General features: G+C 37.6%; 1 long non-coding RNA gene across 1 annotated transcript; it reads right to left on the bottom strand.

The window, feature by feature from the left end:
- Nucleotides 1-220: 220 nt before the first annotated feature.
- Nucleotides 221-868, bottom strand: LOC123514079. The gene is made up of 2 exons (XR_006677511.1): nucleotides 438-868; nucleotides 221-327 (listed from the first exon to the last, which is right to left on the bottom strand). It is a non-coding gene; the product is annotated as an uncharacterized LOC123514079 (long non-coding RNA).
- Nucleotides 869-7,845: the final 6,977 nt, after the last annotated feature.

Here is a 7,845-nt window from a genome sequence, read left to right as displayed (position 1 = left end):
AATGGATCGAGATTTTACATTGTAGGTCACCTCTCAGACGCGAAGCTTTGTAGATCTGTAACCGAGACTCTCCACTACTGTTGAGAACGTCATCCATGCATGGGTCGTTTGGAGGAGGTGGTGGTTTTATGAACTGAGCTCGGTGCAGGGCGTGACGACAATTAAGGGTGAATCACGGATCCCATGGTTAGGTGACGGCCTCGTTCCGGCTGAGGGATGCAAGCTGGGCTGGTGATCGTCGTCATCTATACTCAACGCCAGGTCCTCCAAAACCGAAGGGGGAATTGGATGGAAACAGATGGAGAAGGGTAACTCGAGCGGCTGACCCTGCAATACAGTGGGATTAAGGTCATATGAAGAAGACTGGATGCTATATCCCCGTCAGCTGCACCAGAAATAGTAGCAGGAAACGCTCTTAATCCAGGTAAAACACGTACTGTACATATCTGAGAGGGGAAGTGAGAGGGCAGGTAGGAGGAAGCGTCCACTCAGCACCGTGTCCAGAGAGAGAGAGAGAGAGAGAGAGAGAACTTGGTATTACTGTATTTCTCAGGATCGAAGCACCGAAACGACACTGGAAATTGCTCGTAAGGGACTGAACATCTAAGCTGAACAAGTAGATACTAATTAATAATTCTTTTTTATCACTGATTGTACAAAAATACAACTGAACACCGTATTTCAAACTTCAGATTCTATATGTATTGTCTGTCCCACATAATCACAATGAGAGAAAAAGAAGACATCTGAAGACAAACACGGAATACTCACTCAACCCAGCTTACCTCCACAAGGTATTATGAGAGAGAGAGAGAGAGAGAGAGAGAGAGAGAGAGAGAGAGAGAGAGAGAGAGAGAGAGAGAGAATGTGCGTGTGCGCACGTACATCCATGCATGTCTTAGAGTTGGGAAGTTTCAGCGAGGCAGCAAGGGGGGAGAGGTCACGGTGGTGGTACGCACGTACCGTACATACCTACGAGTATGCAGGTCAGACTGACTCACACTTGGAAAATTGAAATTGAGCCAATGAAGTCCTGGATTAACAAGGGCCAGGTAGCGCCACCAGCTATGCAGGTTGTTAATGATTTCGCCACCTGGTTGTTACGAGGGAAAAAGTAATGTGATAAAAAGAACGAGCTGTAACAGTGTATAGAATATTACATTACCAACCTGTGTGTATCTATGTATACATTGTAAACACAATAAACCGTTGTTGGAAAATGAACACTACAGCAGTTATCTCCATTACCTACCCGCAGATAAGCAGTCTTGCTATATCCTTATTCATATTACTTTTCGATCCTTGGGTATTGTATATTAAGCCGTGTCCACATTATTGAGCACTGTCCGACGAGCATATAGTGTAACCACATTACTGCCGGCAGTATACGTCAGAAACGTTCTGCATCCTGGGGAGGTAGGCCGTACTATGACATTTTTCGCCACAACATCCATCGATGGTATCATATCATTGAAAGAGCTGACTGCCTGACTCTACAAAAAGGGTAGTTCCCACTTGCACATCGATATTAAAGGGTGTTCATAAACATAAATAAACATACATATTGTTTCTTCCAGTGTCATTACCATTGATATTTATAATGTATAAAATGGAACCCTTGCGCAATGTGAAGATGCGGAAGATGTGAGTTTTCCATCGATGACACAATTTTGGAATCACTATAAAAATCACCCAAGAAAACGATACACCTCCATAGCAGATCATTTATTGTTAATATTAATATTCTATTTCCACATTTACACTTAAAAGATAAGACAACTCTATAAACAAAAAGAAAATATATGTATATATATATAACAAGGAGTAAGAATGAAAGAAAAAAAAAAATGATGACAGGTTGGTATGGCATGATGATATACAGAACACAGGGAACACCAAATAGGAGTGTGGCAGGTCAGAGGTCAAGTTTGGCACCACCATGACCTGTGTGCCACGAGGAGTGACTTGGAGGTGGTGATGGTGGTGGTGGGTCACTGGCGGCCTCTCACACACTCTGCCTGGACCACATTTTGGCATACATGATACAGGATCTTAATAAATGTATAAAATTCAGCTTGCACAAATTTCTTGAGAAGCTGTTTTCACACACTCTTGCAGTCAGCTGGCAGCCTCCTCTGCCAACACACTTAACCAATCCTCAACTGTCAATAAGCAGCTAGTAATTTTCATAGTTTTAGGTTAAGTTTTGTTAGCAATTCTCTTACCACTTTCACAAGCAATACAAAATAAGTTTTCAGTATGTCTAATAGCAGTTTTCTCATTGAAACCAAGAAAGAGGCACTCAGGGGGAATGCATATGCAATGTATTTCTACAAACAAAATGAGCTACAACTTTGTTTTTTATCAATACCAATATGTATGTATACGTTCCAGGTAGCTTCTCTGGGAAGAAAATAAACACTGAAATGGTCTTTGAAGTAACCAGAGTGACATCCTATAACAAAAGATTGAGTAAACATACTGACAAAAGTATGCCAGAAATACTTAAACATTTTTTAAAAGCCACCTCTCCTTATCTGACTTAAAATTTTAAATGGTCACAGGACTGATACTGATATCTCAATGGTCTTTGTACTTAAAATGCTTGGGACTATATGTCAAAATAATAAAGAACATAGTAATATCATAGAAAAAAGGAAGAAATCAAACTAGTAAAGTAGGTACAATAGTTTCTGTACAATACTCACAAAAGTAATGTATGTATGCAATTATGTTATGAATTTAAAAAAATCAGAGTATGGGGAAACGGGCAGTTAATCGGATAGGGAATATATATATATATATATATATATATATATATATATATATATATATATATATATATATATATATATATATATATATATATATGAGTTTGTCTGTGTATGTATGTCCTCTATAGGCATCCAAATGTATACTCCTCAGTAAACAAGTTGTAAAGGTATCTTTCTCTGGTGCAATGAATGGTGTGTATTAATTTCAGCTCCAGTGTCGTCTAAGCTCACATAAAAACAAGGTGGTCGTAACTCCTACCTCAAGCCATTACATTACACTAACAATATGCACAGTGGCTGGAGGTTGAGGTTAAGATGTAGATGGAGGTAGCATCCTATCCTGCAGGTCACACACAATCACCACACTTCCCTACCTTAGACCCTGATGAAAGGAAATCCCTGATGGGAGGAAAGCCATGATGGGGAGAATTAAATCCCTGCAGGAGGGAAATAACATCCCTATGGTAACTTCAGATGTGAGGATATGAAAATTACTTCATACACTTTTCATTAGGATAACAGGGTAAGGCTTTGTCATGTGTATAGGAATAGGGATAATTTACTTAGCATTGAGTCTAGTATACGTCCTGTGAGTAACAAACGGCATCTAAAAATTCAGTCTTTGAGACCAGTGGTGGTTTTCTAACCCATACAGTGTCGGGTAGTTGTTGTTAGTGTGAGCGTATGTGTATGTGTGAGTGTGAAAAGCCATACTAGTAGCTGACAAGAGTGGAGTGGCACTGAACTGGTGTTATCAAGCTTTTATGCGTATGCTGTGTTGCCATCTGAGGTGTGAACAGCTTAGCACGGCTCCTCATTCACAATCTAACCTTGGCACCGTTGCTTGGATACTTAAAAATTTTCCCTGAAAAAATAAAGACTCTGTCACATCACATATCATTCACTTTTCCTATAACCATATCACAAAATACTGACAATGTAATACAATCAGCTTTTTGGTTGAATCTTCCATACACCATCGGAAAAACACTACACGCCCCTCCATAATACAATAAAGAAAATAACGGAATGTGAACAGTCTTCGCAGTTCCAGTAATTTAACCACAGCAGATTGTAAACTTGCATAAAATCAAAAGACAAAAGGAAAATATAAGATTTGATGGAAAATGTGTCATAATCAGCACCATAACAAAGGCTTTAACTTTGGGACTTGAAGCATCACAAACTTCATTCTCAACAACCACTCTGAACAGGGACTTCAAACATATAAGTTTTTTTTTTTTCAGTGATGATAAAGCTGGTCCTAAAAACTGTCCCACATTACCCTCAACCACTGCACTTCAGCAACATATTAGTCGCCTTGAGATGCTATTATTCCACACTTTTTATCTACACAGAGACAAAAGAATGACCCTTTCCTAGTTTCCCTCAAGCATCATCCCAATGCCATATTGATTAGATATCACCACCAGAGACCTGTTCCATTATGATTACTTATCTAAGTGTAATCATGAGTTTGCATGTCGTGTCATTAACATTCCTTCATATGGCTTTTTACTCAGTGACTTCAAAGCTCATATAAAAAATAACATCTGTGAGAGTAAGGTCTCAATTCCTTCTTCATGACCTTGGGTACAGCTTGCACTAGGACGGATAAGTGAGAGGTGACTCCTATGCTGGTGGGCAACCTATGCTGATGCATTACTAATATTTTAGTGAACTTAATAAAATTAAAGTTATGCACAAGATAATTGACCAGTCTGTTGAATAAAGATAAATTGTATACCACTAAGTTATATATATATTACACCACAGTTCCTGGAATGTTGCATTATCCCAACTAAAAGGAAGGCTAGGTAACTTTTCTAATGCAGGGTTGGTCTTTCTACAGGAATGCACTCTTCCATCATTCCCACCCAGTCCTAAAAGCCTCAGGATTGGGTGATAATCTTCAGCTGCTTCCAATGATGGCATACAACCATCATATATATATATATATATATATATATATATATATATATATATATATATATATATATATATATATATATATACACACACACATATATATATATATATATATATATATATATATATATATATATATATATATATATATATATATATATTTGAATAAGTAAAAAAAAAAAAAAAAAAAAAAAAAAAAGTTTACCATCATTTATCCAACATAATGTTTACTTTCTTCCTTAGATAGGGACAGATTTTGCAACTAAGATGTTTTAAATTAAACTAGATTTAAAAACCCTGGAACTATAATATTGACAGCCACCAACACTGGGATCAACAACCCCATGATGGGCCATTTGACTTTGCTGGTATAAACTTGACTCATTAACTTCCTAGGACTATAATGGTTTCTCTTGGGCATTGTATTAACACGTATTGTAATCGAACACACCTAATCCTAGGTCACATTATACCTGGAGCATTTTGTGTTTTCATGATCAATAATTATTGAGCAGTTTCTCATGCTATCAAAATAGAAATGGCAGCTTTGGAAGCAACTGAATTATCATTAACATTACAGAAAACAGAAGAGAGAAGAATAAGGTGCATTTTAACACTACTTCAGGCCCACCTAATTAAAGGTTATGCATGCTTCACATCTTTACAAGGCTTATACTTACTCAGTTATTGTGACTGTCAGTAAAGCCTAGTTTTTCTAAGCGGCTTTTCTACATTTATCTTTCTATTATACATAATTATCATCTCAGTTGCTTGGGGTCCTAGAACCTAGGGTAGACAGCACCAAAATACAACTTTTTGAAGAAAATATTTGCAGCCATGTTAATTTACAGTAAGGATTTGTAATGTGGGCAGCATATTTAGTCACTGTGCAATGCATCAGTAAGGACTGGAAGTGGGAGTGCATTTATACTACCAAAGCCAGAGGTCTTACTGAAGTGGTTCACACAGCACGTCAGTGATGTATGTTTGAGGTAGGATGAGCAACTAATGAGGGGTAATGGGGAAAATGAGGATATTCATAAATTATGAGGTTATGTTGTCTTTGATATGACATAATCATGTTGGTGAATAAATTTCCAATCAAGTTTTTTGAGGTGGAAAATACTAGTATATAAATAGTTGTCTGTGACAGAAGTTAGCAGAAGTGCAGTATTGCAGGGTATAATAACACTGAATGTTTAAGGACCTTAAGTGAGTTTTAGGCTTCTCTCCTGTAGTACTTTGTTCTCAACAGACCCTATTGGATATGCAGAAAGCCATCCTTGGACACTGGCTAGGAGAAAATCTGAAGATTCAAGTTTTCTCCTTGTTTCAGAATTAGCCATTATTAACTGGTACTGGACTGAAGTAAAGTAGATTAACAATTAAAATTTATATCATCTAATAAAACCTTTAAGGCATTAATACTGATTTGTAGCAATTATAACCATGATTTCTATAAAATGTTACAGAGAAATTAAGCAGTGAACATGTTGTACTCAAGAAAATCAGAATGCACTGCTGAAGCAACTTTGTCTGTGTCTTTTCACTCACTCACACAAACACACACACATGCATAAGTTGGATTGTTGACCTTATGTTCCTACACAACCAAACACCTCTAAGCAGGTAAGATTGCTGAACTTCTGTTACTGATGCATCAAAAAGTCAAGTAAAATTCCTCGTTTTATGTTCCACTTCTACTCCTTTACAAATGAACACAAATTACAAAATTCAAAATTGAAAAAGTTAAGTTAAACCAAAACTGTTCCCAATGGCCAAGGATTTGAATCCAAAAATCTTTGTGAAAGCCAATCAAAATAGCACAAAATACATTAATATATCAATCTACAGAGCAAGCTGGCAATCCTACTGTGAGGTACAAGTGACACACCTGGGTACCTACATCCACAAGCATTGTCTTTAGAGAAAAGAGGACTGATCATCAATGAATCACAGTAAATGAGTGTCAGTTGTACATTATATCTGACAACACCTGCTGCACCATAACAAAATATTTCCTTTCCTACACCTGACCTAACCTGTAGATAGGAACCAAAACAAAGCAGCTTCCTGTCAGGGGTGTTAAGGTCAAGTTTTCAATCATGTATTTAAAACTGCTTTCAATTATGTCACACGCAACCACTCTTCCCTTGTCAAGATATATAAAAAAAAAAAAAAAATGCAAACACATCCTGTCCCTTTGTTACCATACTCCTTACTGCATTTTGTAATTTCCATTCCCACAGGAGAGAGAGAGAGAGAGAGAGAGAGAGAGAGAGAGAGAGAGAGAGAGAGAGAGAGAGAGAGAGAGAGAGAGAGAGAGAGAGAGAGAGAGAGAGAGAGAGAGAGAGAGACTAAGATACCTTTTCCCGGTCAGGCCACAAACAATATCAATCAATCACTGTGTTGCTTGCCACACTCCTTACAGGAGCCTCATCACTCATAAAACATTTGTTCTTTCTTTCATCCTGTGCCTCACTTCTGCTTCATCATTCTCAACCAAGCATCAGAAAACTCTATAATAAACAAAACGTTGCAACATGGTTTTCAATTAAATTTATCTACATGTTTAATATCATAATGATCTAGTCTGTGGGTGAGGTAATCGCCAACACAAAAGCCATTACAAAACTTGTGCCAGTCTACTACAAAAAGCTCCCAAACAAGATCATTAATTTCTTGCCAAATCATGCCTCATGGCAGACTGACAGCCAATAGGGTCCACTCCTTGAGTGACTATAAAAGAAATGTCCAGGAAGGAGAGGTGATAATTCAGGAACAATCACCTAGTGCTAGGATTCCCTGTAACAAATACCCTGGCAGGGAAATAGAAGACAATATGGAATGAATAGAGCCTTAGAAAGGAAATTTGTTCCCTTGTCATCATTCACTCACTTGTTACAAGAAAATTGTCAAAAGAAAGAGAAGCAAGGGAAATCTTAAAAATATGTTTAATAAGGCTCGGATTCCCGTTTCATGGTCTCGACTGAAATAACTTAGTATTAAGGTGAGGGTGAGTGTAGGTGGATGAGGGTGAAAAATTAACTCATGTAGCACTGCTGGCATTGAACTCCCTAAGTAGGATTTTGGGTAACAGTTTCTCTGTGTTTGCAACAGTTCACTTTTTGCCCAGCCTTGG

This window comes from Portunus trituberculatus, chromosome 37, assembly GCF_017591435.1.
Source record: "Portunus trituberculatus isolate SZX2019 chromosome 37, ASM1759143v1, whole genome shotgun sequence".
Taxonomy (NCBI): Eukaryota; Metazoa; Arthropoda; class Malacostraca; order Decapoda; family Portunidae; genus Portunus; species Portunus trituberculatus.
The sequence above is the reverse complement of the archived record's forward strand: the minus strand, read 5'-3'. Positions and strand labels throughout refer to the sequence as shown.